General features: G+C 40.5%; 1 protein-coding gene across 1 annotated transcript in view; it reads left to right on the plus strand.

Annotated features, from left to right (window-relative positions):
- The first annotated feature begins 381 nt into the window (after positions 1 to 381).
- ROR2 (receptor tyrosine kinase like orphan receptor 2) overlaps positions 382 to 18,713 on the plus strand; it is a 153,021-nt gene continuing 134,689 nt past the window's right edge. The window contains exon 1 of the mRNA XM_065656244.1: positions 382 to 457. The gene's annotated coding sequence lies outside the window, so the exon portion shown is untranslated. The remainder of the gene's footprint in view (positions 458 to 18,713) is intronic.

The following is an 18,713-nucleotide window of genomic DNA, read 5'->3' on the forward strand; positions in this document are numbered from 1 at the left end:
TCAGTTCCCCCTGTCCCTGTGCCGAGGGAAAGGCGGGTGCGGGCTCCACGCGGCGGGGGCTACCCCCGGCAGAGGGTGCCGGAGCGCAGGGACCGTCCCAATCCTGTTCGCCTCTCCCCACCCCGCTGTCGGGTTTGTCCCGAGTGACGTTGGGATGCTGGGGAAGGAGGAGGAGGGGAAAGGAGCGCGGCTTCCTCCGCCCCCAGTCGGGGACAGTCCGTTAGCGGGAGCACAGGGCCGGCTTGGCGGTGCCGAGGAGAAGTTTGCGGCAGCGCCGAGCCCCCGCGGCACCGGCGCCGGACCCCACTGCGGCCGCAGGCGCTGCTACCCCGCGGGCTCTCTGCCGCGGCGGCCGGGCGGGCGGGCAGCATGGACCCCGAAGCGGGGTGGCGGGGGGCGGCGGGCCGTCTCTTGGCCCTGCTGGCGGCCGCCTGGCTCCTCCGCGTCCGCGCCGCAGGTAAGGAGCGGGACGCCCGGCTGGAGGGGAGGATGCTACAGCTTTTCGGGAAAGGACGTGCGGGGAGAGGGGAGGCAGGGGAAGCTGCGCGTGTGTCTAGGGGAGTTGCGCGTATTCACTTGGGACCGCCGGAGCCGCCAGCATCCCCAGGTGGTGGCTGGTGTTGGTTACTTTTTATTTCTTCCTTCCCTCCTTTCTTCCTTTATTTTTTTCCCCCCTTGGTTCGTCTTGGCAAAATGGTAGCCTGATCTTGCCTTCTTGCCTTTTTTTTTCTTTTTTTTTTTTCCTTTCTTTTACGAGGGGGCGGGGGATAGCAGGAGACGAGGGCAGTGGTGGTTGCGCTGAGGAAGGCTGGCCAAAACCTTTTCCCGGATCGCATCCCGGCGCCCCTGCCCCGCTCGGGCGGCAGGCGCTTCATACCTCTCCTCGGCCGGTTCAGCGCACCGATCCTCGTTGGTGGCGACTGGGGGAGGGGAAAAGAAGGAGAAAACAAAGGAAAAGTTTGGGGTTTTATTGTTGCCGAGGGTGGATAGCAATGAGTGGAGCCTCCTCCTTCACTCCGCCCGCCTTCCAGCCCTCCTCTCGGAGTGGTTATAATAATGTGTTATTATTTGGGCCGTTGAGCGTTGCCAGAATCTCAGCGGGAACGAGGAGGAAGGGGTGGGGATTAAAGTTGAGTGGGCGAGGGGGCAGCCGCCGCTCTTGCAGCTGATGGAGACTCGGCGGGGTCCCTTTCTGTGTGTTTTTGAGCTTTAAAGGGTCCCATTTCCTCTGTATACCTGGCCGACCCTTGGGGACTGAGGAGGTCAGCATTTAGACTCAGGAAACACTAGGACTCGGTTCAGCGAACTCCGCGACTGTTTTTAGGGCTGAATAAACTACCCTTATTAACATCTGACCTTGCGCCGTGGCGGCGGCAGTGCGGCTCCTTAAGTTGCCAGTTTGTCCGGCATCTCCGAGGCAAGCGTAGTGATTTTTAGGGACTTTAAGGAGCATGCTGGGTTGGAGAGCCACGGTGGTGTAAAGAGTTACAGTTCCTGTAAAAGAAGCCGCATAAACTTTGCTAAGCCTTTTTTTTTTTTCCGCTCCACTCACGCCTAAGATGTGTGGTGCTTTCAGAGCAGAAAAAGGGAGGTTTAACGTTTTCGTTTTCCCTGAGATGTGAAATGCACCGGGAAAGTAGGAGCTGCCGGATTCAGCTCTTTGATCTTTCGTGAAACCATTATCTGGAAAATTGCCCTCTCCCCCTCTGCAGCAGATAAACCTTGCACACAAACTGCTTCCCGGGGCGCTTTGCTCAGGGACTAAGGGAGGAGATGTCAGGCGGCACCATTTCTATGCCAGGTTTGTCACCCTTCCCGTGCTACCCTCACCGAGCAGTGCGGGAGCTCGGCGGGCAAGCAGCGCCTTCCCCCTCCCGCCTCTCCTGGCTTTAATTGCACCGAAGTGCAGGAGGAGACCGATGATGTCTTTAAGGAAAAACAGTGATGCTGCAGATTAGAGGGGACTTGTTAATCAATTGCACGTTTGAAAGGGCTTTTCTACCCTTTGTTGCTTTCGCTAATCCATTTACCTCCCCCCGGGAGGTGACAGATGCCTATATTTCCTGTTATTCAGCTCCGGGGGCCTAGGTCTTGCCATTTGTTGTATTACCGTGAAGGGAGAGGGTCAGCAGAAAGCTAGAGGTCTGGGGGTTTTCCGGGGGAGGGGAAAGCGGGAGGCGAGCGTGTTACAGCTCGAGGATTCGGGGTCAGTTCCCGTCGCGTTTATTTTTCCTGGTGCTTTTATTGCTCCCTTTGAAGGGGGGCCAGCTAGCAAATTGCGCGGCCTGCCCTGCCTCTCCTGCGGGGTCGCGGGCTCCGGGGGTCTCTCGGCCGAGGAGGGGGATGGGGGAGGGGGTGGAATTTTGGCGAAAGCTGCGCCTCCTTCCGGGGCCGCGGGTCGCATGACAGTCATCCTCTGCGGGATGTGAAAGAAGGTGCCGGGCTTTCTGTCCCCGTCCCCACTCTCTTCCCCGAGCAGCTGAATCTGGTTTTTTGGACGCAGCGGGAGGGAGGCTGCAGGGTGTCCGGGAAGATTCTTTCCTTCTTTCCTTCTTTCCTTCCTTCTCTTGGAACCCTTCCCCTGGACCTCTGCAGCCCGTGAACACCGACGCTGGTGCATCTGCCACCGCCAGCCTCTTTCTGCGCTCCTAGAGGCTCCCCCGCTGTTTCCCGGGGGGGACACGGTCCCCCGGCTACCGCCGGGCCAAGCGCGGAGCCGTCCGCGGAGGGGGAGCGCGGAAAAATGGGAAGAAAAAAAAAGGAGCTCGGGCGGCTCGATTTGCGAGGGTGGCAACGCGTCCCCGTCTTCTTTTGTGGGCAGTGGTGCTGCTCTCGTTGCCTGCATGTGCTGTCAGGAGACGTTTCAAATTTGGTGAGACCGTTTCAGCCTTCTCGGAGGCAGCCTAAAATCACGAACTGTTATTAAAAACGGATTTGGGGATTTAAATTTTATTTATTTTTTAATGCTACCCCGTAAACGGGCTTGTGATAATCGTCTCAACTACCTGTGGAAAGTGTGGATTCGGTATCCTTCGACAGGCATGAAGTTCGAGACTCCATTTTCTTCACTGAATGTGCGGCACAGTGGTTGAAAGCCCATAATCACAGCAATAAATACTTGTGTACTTCTATTGTTAAGCAGTATTCTTCTGTTTAATTATATTTGCTTAATGGCAAACAGAGTCTTTGATAATCTACGTTTCATTTAAACGCCTCTTTTTGAAAATGTTATTTCTGTCTTTTGAGTGTTCACTTTACAATATGACCAAGTGAGAGGCAACAGAAACTAGGATCATAGTTTTTTGAAATTGGTGATGCACAGTGTACTCGGTTTATAGACTTGCCCCCTTATCATTAAATAGGAAAGGACGTTTAATCGGCCTGAAGTTAATACTCCTGTGACTTGCAAAGTATGCAGAATGTTGTATTTAAAAACAAAACCAAAAGTTCTGTCAACAGAATGTCTGGGAATGAAAATATAATGGTAACCCTGCTATGATTTACATGCCTCGAAGTTTGTAAACTTCTACCTAATTTTATAAAGAAAAAAACCCCTAATTTCTTAGAGTACAATGTTAGTGGATAAATGAATACAAGTATAGATTACTTCTGAATGTCTTTAAATGCCGAACTACAAAAAGCTATAAAATACTTGAATCTTTAATGTTGCATGAGATTTAACTGTGGGTCCCTCCTGACTTTAATAAATGAGGTTCGGTTTTGGAAACTGGACATAGGTCACCTGGTAAAAGGTAATAAAGCTTTGATTAAGATAAGCTTTTAATAAATGAAATTGACTACATGAACTATTTTTAGGTCAAACCTTAATCAGACCTTTTCTAGCGTTAATTAAATCATTAAGTAGTGTAGTGGTGAAGCTTATCCTTGGGTCAAGGGTTGCGACTGAATGTTTTTTCCCCGTTGAGTGTCCTGATTATGTTAAGCATTTGTAATGGAATTGCAGTTCTCTCCTTAATCTCTTTTCTGCTGTAAACAGCATGGAAATGCAAGATGCAGGAAGAAATGGACCAGTTGACAGACGAGGCAAATTAATCCTGTTTAGTGAGCTTCCAGTTGTTTGCAGGAAAGCTGATATTTTTTTGTAAACTCACTGCACTTTGTGTAAGGTGTGAATAGCTTTCAGAGCTGTCATTGGCATGGAAACATATGTGGCCACTAATTAGAAAACTGACAGACTTGGCCCACTAGCCATTGCAAATGAAATGTAAAAGGATAGTAATAAATACTGACTTTTGTTTGATAACTACAAGAATCTTTATACAGAAGACCTGTAGAGTTCTCTTCATGGCTTGATCTTCTGAGGCTTAAACTTTTATATTCAATAAAGGTGTCAGCTAGAAGCAGTCAGCATCTGAAGGCTTTGATCATACTTTTGATTGAGAGAATTTAAAGATCCTCTTTGTGTTATTTTGAATAACGGAGGCAAAGAAAAAATACTAAGCGAACTTTCTTTGTTTTTTAATACATACATCTTTCTGTAGCTATTCCACGTTGCGTTGTGCGATTGCTCAGAGGGAAGAAATGCTCGTTACAGTACTCCATCTGATTTATAGCATCTGTCACTATGTTCTCTGTGCGAAGGATGGCTTGCTATTTAAGTTTGTTTATTCATTGTGGGGCTGTTGCTTTGTAAAGGAAGTTGTCATTAGGCTCAGCATGTCTGGAAAGTATGCAAGTCCTCAAGTCTTCTAATCCAGTGACTACAAAGTAGTTAAAGCTTCAAAGAAAAGGAACGGCAGGATTTTGCTGCACTGAAAGAAGATGCATTGTTAGTTAATCCCACTTTTAATTGTTACTCGTACTGCCCACGGGTGTAGCATGGCCATTAACCATTCGGGACAAACAACAATTTAACTTAAGCGATCGTCTTTCCTCTCGGTTTTGTCTAAACGTGTAAGTAGTTTGAAGTGAAATATCCGTTACCAGCTTTTTGCATTTACTTTTTCTAGGCCTTTGCCGTGCACCAATATTCATTTACAAACATCCTGCTGGATAGTTTTTCCTTTTTTCTCCACAGACTTGACTCACAACCGACCTTTTTCTCTTTGTATCTGTTTGTCCTCTTCGACTAGTTTGTGAAAAGGTTTCCATTTTCTCTTCCAAGTGATGCCAGCTGGTGATCTTTTTTGAAACTAAAAATGGCTATATGTGACTTTCCTGGTGGCAGTAAAAGACACTTTTCAAAAAGTCATGGTGATCCCTTAGCTATAGAGTATGACTTTTTCTTTTAACTGGCAGTGGACAAAAGCTTTCATTTAAGAACACAAACACATCTGCTTTGTAATTTCCATGAAAACAAGAAATCGCAGCAGAAAAGCATTTCACTAATGGTACACTGTTATTGTGATGGGAGTGAGTAGATGTATTCCACCGAGGCTTGGCTAGCTCACAGAGTGGTAGCACTGGCCTTGAGCAGTTTGCCAAGCCTGTTGATGAAGCACTGTGGGTGTGCTACAGAGAGTTTCCATGCTTCTGAGCTGGTTTAAAATTAGCTTGTGTGTATCTGCACAAACTGTTGTGCACGTGTATTGTGTGCATTGCTTAACAAAACAAAGGGGCTATGTTACAGTTTGGTGATTGAAGAACTGTTTGTTTATATTGATGCTCTGTGTTTTTTCTGTATAAACTGTCCCAATGCAGACCTGTCTTTGATGGTGAAGAAATGTGGTACACAATAGCTGATGGAAGAGTAAGGATCTCACAATACTACTGATTCAGTAGAGGGTATTTGAAGAATGAGCGTGGTCTTACACACGTGCTCTCTCTGATTCCAGAGCAGAGCTGAATGACGTCCCCTGAAGGTTGCATGGTTGTGGCACCTGAAGCTCTTTATTTAGTTAAACCAGCTGACTCTGCTGGAAAGTAATCATAAGGCAAAGGGATTCTACAGGAGTGGAAGACTACATGGGCAGAGGTGAACAGAGAATTAGCACAATGGAAAGAGACAAGACCTTTTCTCTTTCCACTATATTGATTTTGCTGGAGCCACTGGAAGATGTTTTGTGAGGGTACTGCTTGCAGTAGCAGTGAAGTGAAATCAACAGGGAACTGTTCCAGCCTCCAGTTTGGCTGGTTTTAAAGTGTGAGTAGTTCAGTCAGGAAATTAGATAGGGTCACCATATGTATTTTGTCACTGAGCTCTCCATCTATTTCACATGGGAAACCTGTGTCTAAGTACCTTTTGGATTTGGTACTTCCATCTTAGGTGAGGTGACCTTGTAAAGAAAAAGAACAAATGTGTTCAATATTCTTTCTTGAAAGACAAATATCTGTGTGTATATTGTCATGTCTATGAAACCTCTACTGAACTTAGATTTCTGTCTTTTAAATGCTCTGTTCAGACACTTCCTTTTATATGAGCAGCATAAACATCTAATTCTGTAACTTCAGGTTATTGCCCCTTTTCCTCATCAACACTATTCTAGGTTGTTCATTTACCAGTTCATCTGGTAAGTATTATTTTAAGATGAAGTGGCTTCCAACATCAGAATAAATTAATCTCCGTTTAGCTCACAGTGTCCGTTTCTGTCACATACTTTCCTAGTTTCTTCCTCCATGCTTCACAGGAGCTTCCCATAGATACCCACAAAACTAAAAAATATCCTTCATTGTTGTGATGTCTCTAGAAATTCCTCATTTAAAGATTAGGCTAATTGTGTGCTATCATGCTGGTCACTGTTGTCTGTTTCTTTGTGTACTCTGTCTTAAATTTGTCTCATGTTGCAAACTGTTTAACACAGTTTAATACATCATTGACAAACCCTGGTCAATGTATTTCCAGTAAGATAAAGGTATATAAAGAAGTCATCTGTTACTGGTTCATGTGAGAGTGTTACAATAAAACTAGTTGTCTGTGGGATCACCAGTGCTGGCAGAAGGGGCTGCACACTGAGGGACACGGGGTCTGAGTCACAGCAGTAACACCTAAAGATGAAGTTGATGTGGGACCTCACCAGTTTGTTCTTTTGGATGCAGAACAAATGAAGGTATGGTACTAAAAGAACACAACATCTCTGAAAGGAGAAAGCCAAGAAGGACTGTTCTAGGAACATTGATCAGATTAGTCTGGATTTGCATGAGAAATTACTCTTATGAGTGTATCAAAAGTTTTGCTGAATAGAGCAAGAAGATGAGAAAAAGGCAGAGGGGGGAAGTATTACTTGACAGCCCGGGACTATAACAGCTGAGTGACTTTAAAATAGGTTTTGTGAATCTCTTGTATGAACCAATAATAAACAAAACTGTTTGAAATCTTAAGAGGCCCTGACAAAGTATAAAATTTTCTGCATAAGTAATTACAGTGAAGTTTTAGTAGAAGTTATACAACGTAAAGAGAATGCTGAGAGTTAGTAGTATTTAAAATGAGAGTGTGTATTCTGGGAGATAGGTTAACAAATGGTTTTACTGTCATTTCAAGTTTAGAAAAGTGACGTGGCAGAATTATGTTATAGAAAAAAATCAAACAATACTAAAGCTAATAATGTGGCAGTGATGTTTCTGTATCTAGTAAACTTATCTCTCTTCTTAAAAAACCAGAAGCATAGAAAGGCAAATGAAGACTATGCCAAGAGATTTTAGATAGGTGACCCAAATATAATATCATATACTATTTTATTTCAGGCAGTAACAATTCTGTCCAGATTGTAAATGTGTGTTGGTTATATTAGAGAAGCATTTTTCTTTATAGAAAGTTGCCTTGAGGTGCACTTACCCTGAGGTGTAATTGTCAAGTAGTGTGAAACTACCCAGAAAGCTGACTGGACAAAAACTATACTTGCAGCTTAAATTGCTGTGGGATTATACTCTCAGAGATAGAAGCTGTGATATGCAGAAATATTAACATAATTGTGTGTGCTAGAAATTTTAGAACCACTTTCGCAATACCATTATAACTGATGGCTGTCTAAGATATGGATTCTGCAGAGCTGAGCCGAACCTGTGCTGTTTAAATAAGAAAAATCTCACCTGCCTCAAAAATATTTGTGTTTAATTAGTTGTCACATAGTTATTCTCACTGTTTGTCACTTCTGTTTTTGTTTGAGCAGTTGAATGTCCAGTAGTTGTTGCTTAAGCTGAATTTTAGGATTCCAGCAAAGTTTGTATTGCATTGTACTAGGTAAGAGTGAATGATCTTTTGTTAATAAATGTGTTAATAGAACAAGGGAGATTTTTTTGTGCAATAAACAGTGAAATGGACAAAAGAAGAGTTTTGCAAATGTTTTAAAGATCTATCAAAGCTTTCAGTATGCTATTTGAATTTTTGAATAATTGAATATTCTAAGTTGAAAATAACATAGATCTTCTAGCATCTAGCTATAGTTACTCTTTTAAATCTTTTAACTTTATGTTGAGAAATACAAATCATGCTGGTTTAGAATGAGTATGAAACATTTATTTCATAAAGTTGAAAAGAAAAAAAGGCGAGAGGAGTCTATGACGGAGAAGCCAGACAATTATGTTCATATAAGAAATTCCTTTACTAGGGAATGGGAAATAAAAATCTTTTGTGGTACCCTAGGAACTCAGTAGCTGAAGGGTGAGCTTAAACATTAAAAATTATTTTAAAAATTGTAGTTATAGTGGTGGTTGGTGATGACTCCTTTCATGATAGACCAGAATCCCTTACAAAGAGGAAAGTAGTATTACATAGATAAAATTACAAGCTTGAACAGGATCTGAACAAAACCTACATGAGGAAAATATATTCGCTGTTGTTTTAATGTTAAAAATAACTGTGTGTCCTAGCTCTGCCTGGAAGCAATTTAATGCAACAAGCTGATTTTTTTTTTTTTTTTAAAGTATTTCCAGCCAGACCAGAAGCAGTAGTTAATAAATATCTTAGGAGGGTGAGTCTGTTTTTTATGCTTGGTTTTGCAAACTCAGTGAATTTGGATATTAATATCTGAAATGGTAGATAGTAATTCAACCTGTTTTTCTAAAGCTGATCTCGCATTTATCTTGTTCTCACTGTGTCAATGTAGAAATAAGATTCAGAAATCTGTTCCCTAACAGAGAATCTGTTATGAAGTTCATGAACTGTGGTTTCCAAAGCAACAAGAAAAAAAACCACCCACATTTCTTTCAAGTTTTATGTCTAAAGACCTTTTGGATAATGTTGCTCTTGAGAAAAATAAGCATATTTTTGTCAATGTGTCATTTAAGAACATATCAAGTGTAGAAAATGCTTTGAAGAGAATTGTACCAGTCAAAAACAAGAGCATGCAGTTAGGAAGGGCAGATTTCAGAAGTTATCCTGGTTTGTAATCCAAAGGCCAAGTTTAAAGCTAGGAGCAGTTTCGATTCTGGAACTTGAGGAGGACGTGTTTGTACAGGAAAGGACTCCAGAAAGCAAAGTTGTCAATTCACAGCACATACTCAAAATTACAAAAACCAGAAAATGTTACCTCACATGTACTGAACACTTACTATGCCCACAGAGGCAGTTATTAGGAAGTTCTAGTTCGGTGTGAAACCACAGAGTAAACTAGATGTAGTAACTTCCTGCAGACAAATCTTTAGTGATCAGTGAAATACTTGAAATGTCATCTTTGTGCTGGCCATTGGCATGTGATTTATTGATTCTAGAAATAAGCAGAAAAGTGAAATTTCAGTACTGTGGTGTTAGGCTTCGTAGAAGTTCTTCAAGTATCTTTGTTATATTTTCTGTGAAGCTGGAAAGGACTGGAAAAGGCCTTGAGAGGTTGGATTATCTGTTCTTCAAGACAGATTCACATGTAGCTGGCATAATCTGTTCTCAAGAGGTGATAGGAACAGAGGGACTTCTACAGGCAAGCACGCCGGCTGGGTGCTTATGCATGCTTGGTTGTAATTTAAGTGCATTATTTCCTCTTACAGTTTATTCCTCTATAGCTTGTGGTGGTACTTTATTTTGCTTGTGACCTCTGGAACAGTTTCTCAAACTTTAAAACAAATACTTTTCAAAAATTACCTTGTTTCCTTGTAGACATCTCTCCTTGGACACCCCCTTTCCCCTCCTGTTTTCTCAGCCTTTTCTCATACATCATGTTTTCTGAATCTCATGGTCGTGTTTATTCTTCCCTACTGGATTTGCTCCAAGACATCTTTCTTGAAGTGTGCTGACAAAACTGGCATATTCCAGCTCAGGCTGCACCAGTACCAGCTAAAGGAAGAGTATGATTTCCTGTATTTACCAGATGACGTTGTTTTTATTTCCCAGAGTGATGTCTGACTGTTTTGTGGCAGGATGGTATTGCGCAAATTCTGATCCACTCCAGATCTTTCATGCAGAGTTGTTTCTAAGTCCCTGTTTGGTACCAGTGCAATGATTTAAGCACAAAACCTTCTGCCTCAGTTGTGCATCTTTATTCCCACTCACTCCATACCATTTTTTTCTGACATTTTATTTCATTTGCCAAGATAAGAACACTGGCAACACCTAACACCCTGGTGTAGCCTGTGGAGCTCAGTAAGGGAGGTATCCATAACACTGAAACTTGTGAAACTCCATTGTATCAGTTAAGCACTGAGAGTTAACTCTCATTATGGTTTCCCAATGAGTTGGCATTAGCCTCTGTATAATTTTTTCATATTTCACCTATGAGAATGTCATGTGGGACAGTTCCCCCCAAACTGATTATCAGCTTCATTTCCTGCTGGTGCCTCAGCTTCATGCTGTCATTCAGTGCAGGACAGGTGCTGTCATATTATGGTCCTTGGGAATTAAACTTCCTTCAGCAGAAACACTTGTGACATGTCTGAGTCTCTGCTTCTGTGGTTTCTTCTTAAATAACTTGCCTTTCTCTCACTTCATGTTCTGTAACTCTGGTAAGGTATGTTCTCATACTGTACCAGGGAATGAGGTTCATCAATTTGAAAGCCAGAGTTCAGACCTGACTATTTTCAAAGAGTCAGTTATTTCTTTTTTTTCTGTGTTCAGACAAAGTTCGTAGAAAACTTCTTGCAAATGATAGTTTCTCTCTTAGTATCATGTCTGTGTGAATTTAATGGATTAAAATTGTATCCTTTAATCTCACACTGGTTAGAATTTTTCTGCTTCTTTTGCTCTTTATGATCCCATATTGTGTGAATAGTTGCATGTTGCAAGACTAAGACAATTAACTAAAACTAATGTACCTTTGGGAGCATGTGATGTAATTTCAATTTTAAGCATTAATATTTATCTGAAATAAAATTTTGGCTTAGAATTATAGAAGTAATGTAAGAATAAATATGTGCACTTTTCATTGTCTCTCCAGGGTTGTCCGCTGTTCTGTAACTCTCATTATCCCCTCCTGTTCCTTCATCTTACTTTTCTGTTCCTATGATTTTTTTTTCCCTACAGCATTTTGTTGTTGTTTTTTTCTTCTTCTTTCTTTTTTTTTTTTTTCTTTCTTCCTGACTAATTCTTTGCCCACTACATAGTAGTTTAGATCTTAGGAATTCACAAATAAGCTGCAGTTGCCTGCCAATGATAGGAAGTACTTCAAAGTGATCTACAGTGGCTGTTTCTAGTCTGGGAAAAAAAAACCAACCCTGAATTGCAGGTAAGAAAAATACCACCAGACAGATGGTTTTCTTGACTAACTGAGCCATTAGCATGCTCTTTCGTAACTGATGTTGCCTGAAAAACTGCTGGTATCAGCATCTGTACTTTTTTTGCATGGGATGGAAGAGTAAAGCCGGGAAAGGGTGAGATGGGGAGCAGGCTGGGGTGGATGGATTTGTCTGAGCTGAGGAGATGGACAAATATCCAGTTTATCACAAAAATAAATGTCTGAGGTGTGGACATGGGATTAAGGTTGTGAGAATGTGTGGTAGCAAGTTTAAGGGAGGCAAACGTGCTCCTAAGCATGGACTGGCAGAGAATTAGAAACTTCTGCTGCCCTGCAAATGTGGCTGGTGGTAACAGGTACTGAACATCATGCTGTGCTTGGGGCAGTCCTGCCTTCATCTGTGGTTACTTTTTTCCTCTTCAGGACATATAATGTAAGCAATGGCCATATTTTTCACCATGGGTTGTACAGCAAGTTTTACTTAAGAAAACGAAGGGAGGTGAAGTTGTGTCTGCTGCCATGGTTGGATATTTCAAATACCTTTCCCAATTTAAACAATCAAAGTGGATAGAGACATGAAGGAAGTCATTGTCACTTTTACCATCTATGGGTCCTGTCACTTTGAGAGCCATAATAGTGTAGAAACAATAGTGGAGTCTGCTTTTTTTAGGAAAACATGCCTATATTTTTTTCTTAAGGTCAACTCTGTAGTTATGAAATACAGAAAATTATGACTTCCTTTATTTTTGCGTGTGTCCGATGTATGCAACCCCTTTGTGATTTTTTTTTTTTATTTCCTCTTTTCTCTGTGCCTATGTCCTTAGTGTGTGTTTTTTATCTGTCTGTCTGTTTATCTATCAATCATTTTTTTCTTCCCTCCCCCCCTTTTTTTTTTCTCCTTCGAACGGGTGAAACCACTCTGTTCGGTAATTCTGAGTCAGGCCAGTCCTGGGCCTTTCTGTGCAGAGTTTTATGCCAAGTTTTTCTAAAATATGTGGTGGTTTAGGGATTTGGATGAACGTCCAAAACGGACCAAGGCTTGAGACCTCCAAATGTCTTTATTTTAAAACCATAATTTGGAAAGGATTTTTCCTTAGTCCCAAGAGAAAAAAAGCCAATACTTTCATTTATACTATTAGTCATCTTTCTCACCACCATCATGGTTCCCCTCCCTTCTGAAAAGGCTACAGTTTGTTTTGCTGCTTTAACAAAAACGAGTTTGGTTGATTTTTTTTTTTTTTTTTTTTTTTTTTTTTTTTTTTTGGTGGTTGTTGTTGTTGTTGTTCCATTTTGTGATGAAGTGTCTTACCGAGGTCATAGGTTAGCTGTTAACAAGATATTTATGAAGTGGTGAGAATTCTCTGCTTTGTGGTGAATTTAGTCTCTAGAATGGGGCAAAATGCTATTTGACTAGGAAATAAAGTAATTGAGCTTCAAATTATATGCCGAAGTTAAAAGCAACAATTTTAATCTTTTAGTAACCCTGTAAATAAGTAGAGTATCTGGAACTGCTCAAAATGTATGTAATTTGATCTCTACTATAGGAAAGGTATTTCAAATAGATTAATACTGCAAATAGCTATCCAAGGGAGGAAAATTTTTGATTTAGAAACCAGTTTAGATTCCTACTTTTATTCTACATGCGAACTGTAAAATACAGCTGAAGACTAGGAACCTAAGAACCTGAGCTCATTCTTTCAGTACTCAAGACTCATTTGACTGACTTATCGAATACTGTGCTAAATCCTTGTAAGCATTTGAAGCTGGCATCTGTGATACTTGCTAGGGAGTGTGTTGTCTGTCATGTAACAACAGTGGTGTTATCAGCAGACATTTCCCTCATTTTTGCATAGTTTTTATTGCTGTTTAAGATGATTACAACTGTAGTAGTTAAGACCCAAGCAGCAGAAGTCTTTGTGTTCTAGAGTCTATTAATTAAGTTAGCATTTACACCAGTTTGCTGAAGGTAATAACGAGTTTTTAAGTTTGTAAGAAACCAGATTCTCTCAGTGAACATACAATATTTTTTTTTACCTGAATACAAGATATATTAAAAAAATCAGACCTACATGATTATAGTATAACTTTATGAAATTGGAATTGAAAGGCATTTCACTCGCCAGGTATGAATTTCTGTGCTACTTCTGTAACCATTAGCGTTCAACAGATAAAACAGAGCAGGGAGTTGCAATTCACTGACACAGTTGTAGGTGTTAGCGATACCTTGTTTTGTGGAGTCAGTAACACCTCCTGACAGTGCTGTTGGTAAGTGAAAGAACTTTCTAAATGCTAGTTAATTTTCAAACTGCACGAGAAAAGTGAGATAGTCTTGTTTCTCCTATAAATGAGGAAACTGAGGCAGAAGGAAGGTATGTGAAGTGTGCTGAGAGCGGAGAGGTTTTTTGTGAGCAAGAGTTTCTATATGATGTGTCCATGAGTATGTGGCACCAGGCATAATTGTGCATAATATGATGTTTAATGGAGAACTTGGTGAAATTCTAAAAAACAAAACAAAACATAATGTTAAGATAAAAACCCTCTATCAGAAATTCATGTTGTTGATTTGTATTCAAGTAGAAGTCAATCAATGACCTTGCTTACCTTTTTATCCAAATATATGAAATTTAAGCTCCTCGTACTGCATTTAAATATCTTGGCAAATGTGTACCCTACTGCATTTATGTAGCTTTGGCCTATGGTTCATTCTTAATGATTACTGGTTAAAACAAGGGGACAGACAGCACAGCATAAATGGCAAAAACAGCATTTCTAGACCAGTTACACAAACAAGAACCAGAATTACAGAGAGACATATAAAATTCTGTTTGCAGGTTAAAACAGAAAGCAAATGAGAAAAATAGGCATGTCATAACTGGAAGAAAACGTAACAATTGTTCTAAAATGGCTGAGTCTAAGATCTTGTCTTGTTAAAATGAGTTTATTAGAAAACAGGAAAATTTACATGTATAGCTGTAGAATAGTTGAATCATGGAACCATTGTAACTTAACAGTCGTAGTATATGTTTGGAGAAAACGAGTATTTTTCATTCCAATATGTGACTTTCTAGTGATTAGAAAGTTACTGAGGTAGTTGCTTGAAATAATTTGTGGAACAGAACAGCAAATTTGGCAAGGCTCTTTTTTTTTTTTTTTTTAAAGGCAATTCCAGCTTCCATCCTTACCAAGATGAAGTTAAAGTACTTGACCTACTTGATTTCCATTGGTCATTATTTCCATATGCCATCATTCACTCAGGAAATAGCAAGCTTTCAAAGTCTTTCTGTGGAGGACAGACTTTTGGGCTTGGGAAGAATTTGAAATTTTTATGTGCACAGGAGCAGGGATTTGATTTGGCAGAGGAGACTGAGTGGTAGAGAGCTTTGTTGGAACCAGAAAGCTAAAATGCCACCCAGGCACTCATCCTGCTACTGTCAAAAGGAAGCAGCACCTGCACCAGGAGTTTAGCGAAGCAGCATTCATAGATGTGTAGGGCAGCTGCGAAGATATTGGCCTGCCTTGAAAGAGAGAGCTTACTCGCAATACGTGTGTGGGGTTTTTTTGTTTGTTTGTTTGCCCTTTTTTTTTTTTTTTTTAATTTACAGGAGGAAGTGCATGCCAGGAAACATGCACACCTTTAAAGGAAGTGGCAGGACAGTTCCTTTTCTCCAAGTGGCAGTTTGCATACCACTGAGTACAGAAGGAATGCCATACAGTAGCAGGGCATCTTATCTGCAATGCTTTTTTTCCTCTCATCCTTTATTCTGTTTATATGAGTGCAGAATATAGAGGCTGATGCTGGCTGCAGGGTAATACTACAACTTAACACTTTCTGTAGTATTAAAAGGCAATACTACAAAAAGTGTAATACCTGTCTTGAGCTGTGCTAAGCTGGCATTAAGTGACAATCAATGAAGTCATACTGAGGATGTTATTAAACATTCAAACAGAGATTAAATTTAGGGTCTCTTAGACTTGACAGATGATGTTTCTAGTTCCTGAAGATGTTTTAGATTAGAAAGTCTGTATTCAGGCCAACTGGCCTCCCCTCGAAGCAATATAGATATTGTGAAAAACAACATTCCTCTGGCCACAGATCAAGATACAGGAACTGATTTAATCTTGGACTTTTGTATGTCTTTGCAATTCTTTATTATTGGACTTCAAAATACCTGTTATTTGTCTTTCTATTAAAATTTAGTTAAGAGATGCCTGAATGCTATTGTTTGGATTACTTGATTACAGTTTATAACCATCCATTACTTGTTTTGCTTACTTTTTTTTCCCTAAGTGTAAATCAGAAAGCTTCGGTATTTTAGATCGCTAACATGATAGAGATTGTTTTTGACACAAAAGGCAAATTGGTTAAAATGAAAGATAATTAAAAGTTTGGCTTTGTGCCTAATTTGTGCCATCCTGGTAGATATGCTAATGAATGTGTAGATTTTCACATGTGTAGAAGGAAGTGAAGGCTGCCCTGAAGTTTGGTAGTTTTAATTTGCCTAAATGGCTTTTTTTCTGACTTAGTTTAGTAGTGTATTGTCCTATACCTCTTTCTCTCAGGGTCACTCATCAGTGTGAGGCTTGTGGAGACAGAATTTAAAGATAAATCTTGGTTTTGCTTTTTTATCTTACTGGAGCAAGTATCACAGGAAATTTCTGTCTCGAGTCTGCTTTAATTTACAGCATTTTGCTTATGTTCAGGTTTACCTCTGTGTTTTTACTGGGGCAAGTCTTTCAGAGAGTAGTGGAGCACCCACATGTGGAGCCTGGCCAGCAGTGGTCAGCCTGAAGGGGCAGATGATCAGCTGTGAGATGAACTGATGACCTAATCTAATAGTGAAAGGAGCGACAAAAAGTTAAAACAGTCAAGCATTAGTTAGGCTAGACTCTGAACAGACAAATGAAGTGGAAATATGTGCAATCTGGGATAACTGGGGTTGGAGGGGACCTCAGTTCCTCAGGGGTCCAGGCCCTGCTCAAAGCAGAACTAACAACATCAAATGTTAAGTATTCTTTTGAGCCTTATTTCGGAGATACCCTTTCCTAGACACTACTATTACCAAGTACTCATCCACAGTTGTAACTGACAGCAGAAATAAATAACTTCTGATTTCAGGGAGATTAAAGAAAGCCTGAATTCTAAGATACGCTCTAAACCTTGCCTTTTCCTACAGCTTCTTGAATTGTTAGAAGAAAATAACTGAAATACAGAAAATATATATTATTTTCACCCATCTTTTGTTTTTAGGGCCCTGGGATATTACAGCTTTCCTCTCAGCCGTGGACATATTCCACTATGACTACTCTGCCTTTTAAGTTAAACACCCAAAGAAAAAACAGATTTGACTAAGACATTGTTTCTTTCGGCAGTTCTGCTTTACAGTGTCATTAATCTTTCCTTTTTCCTGACCTTTCAAGAATCACGATTTTGAATTCAAAAAAATATGAGTCAAACTTCTGCCTATAATGCTTGATTTCGTGTGGACTGACTTGGCAGCCTGAGGTTGCCATTAGCACTCTAATTTCTCTCTATGCATAATAGGAATGATACTCTGAGTCAGTGGGAAGCTGAGAATCCTCATTGTTTAATGCTTTGAAGATGAGGTTATATAGCTGTAATTACTGATAATACCTGACCTAAGCCCTTTCCCTTTAACAGGCAATGTATCCTTTTGTGATTTCTTTTATTTGCATTGTATACTTCAACTGCATTTCAGAAAGGGTTGTTAAAGTGTTGTCTAGTCTCAAGAACTCTGGTTCTGTTTAAACTACTCCTCTTCCTAATTACCCTAGATCAGCAGGATCAGAGCTGCAGTTATATTTGCCCAATATGATTTAGGTGAATGTACTCCTAGCCCATCTGTTTCTTTGAAAGGCTGACAAATTTGGTAATGCTTCCAGGTGTATTACCCTAGTCCTCAACATTTCAAAAGAGTTTTTTTTCTCCCCCTTTACTGTTATCAGCAGACAGTGTTTAAAGTTGTATAATGCAGAATGTAAGAACAAAAAAGAAAAACTAGATCTCTGTATTCCAGTAAATACGAGCTGTTGTAATTCATGTTGCTTTTGTAAATTTGGGAAACATTTATGCCTGTATGCTGTGCAGTTTGGCCAGTTTTCTAATTTGGATGTTTAAAGTTGCTTGTTAAATTTAAGTGACTCCATTTTCAGAATTACAGAGTATTTGCAGCTTTCATTGGAAAAAAGTTGTGCTTTTGAAATTTTTAAGTATTCTTTATGACTTTTTGTCTCATCATGTCATGTACAAGAAGAATAGTGTGGTAGTCTACTCTGCATAGAAGTCAGCATTCATGTTATCCCATCAGAAAGATGGTTCTGTTCCAATATACTGCTGTAACTGTGGCAGGCATATAAATTAAACGCTCTTTAATTTTTTTTTTTTCCTGGTATGTTTACAGTGTCACTCTTTTGATACTGATTTTGCAGCTAGTTTTAGGCCCAGGGTTTTAGCCCTGGGTATTCAGACTCACTTGGAAACATATCTTGCTGATTCTTGGCCAGTTAAGAGTTCCAAGTGGATGCAATTTAATAACCCTTGCGCTGTTTTGATTTGCCTCCCACACCATCTGGTCTACATCTCTCTCCTACTCCATTTTTTTTTTTCTTTCTTAAAGGATAGTATTTTAAAAAGAATTTAAACTTTCAAGCACGTCATCTGAAAATGTAGCTTGCTCTGAAATTTCCCTGTGCAATGTGTCTTTTGAGAAAGAAGGCTTTCTGTATACAGAGGAAAAAGAACATGAACAGAAACCTGTGGACAGATTGGAATGGCAGGAATGTAGCGCACAGTAAAGATGTCTGTTTCTTCACACTGAAATATTATTTAAGCACACTTCAAAAGTAAAATTATTTCATGGCTCTGAGGTCTCCTGGATGGCTCTCTGTGTTTCTCTGCTGGCCTCCACAACACGGTCAATTATTGGAGAGTGGCAAGAGATCCAAAACTGCTCACCCTCTGCTGAGATGGAAATTAAGTGCTGTGATGAAGCTTGTGGTCTATTAACTGACCTTATTTATACTCGATTTAGTGATGATAACCTGGAGTGATGCTGCTTGTGTTTAGCTCTGTTCATCATGATGCTTGAAAATACTGCGTGAAAAGTTTATTCACATTGTGTGAAGGCACAAATTCTTGAC

This window comes from Caloenas nicobarica, chromosome Z, assembly GCF_036013445.1.
Source record: "Caloenas nicobarica isolate bCalNic1 chromosome Z, bCalNic1.hap1, whole genome shotgun sequence".
NCBI lineage: Eukaryota > Metazoa > Chordata > Aves > Columbiformes > Columbidae > Caloenas > Caloenas nicobarica.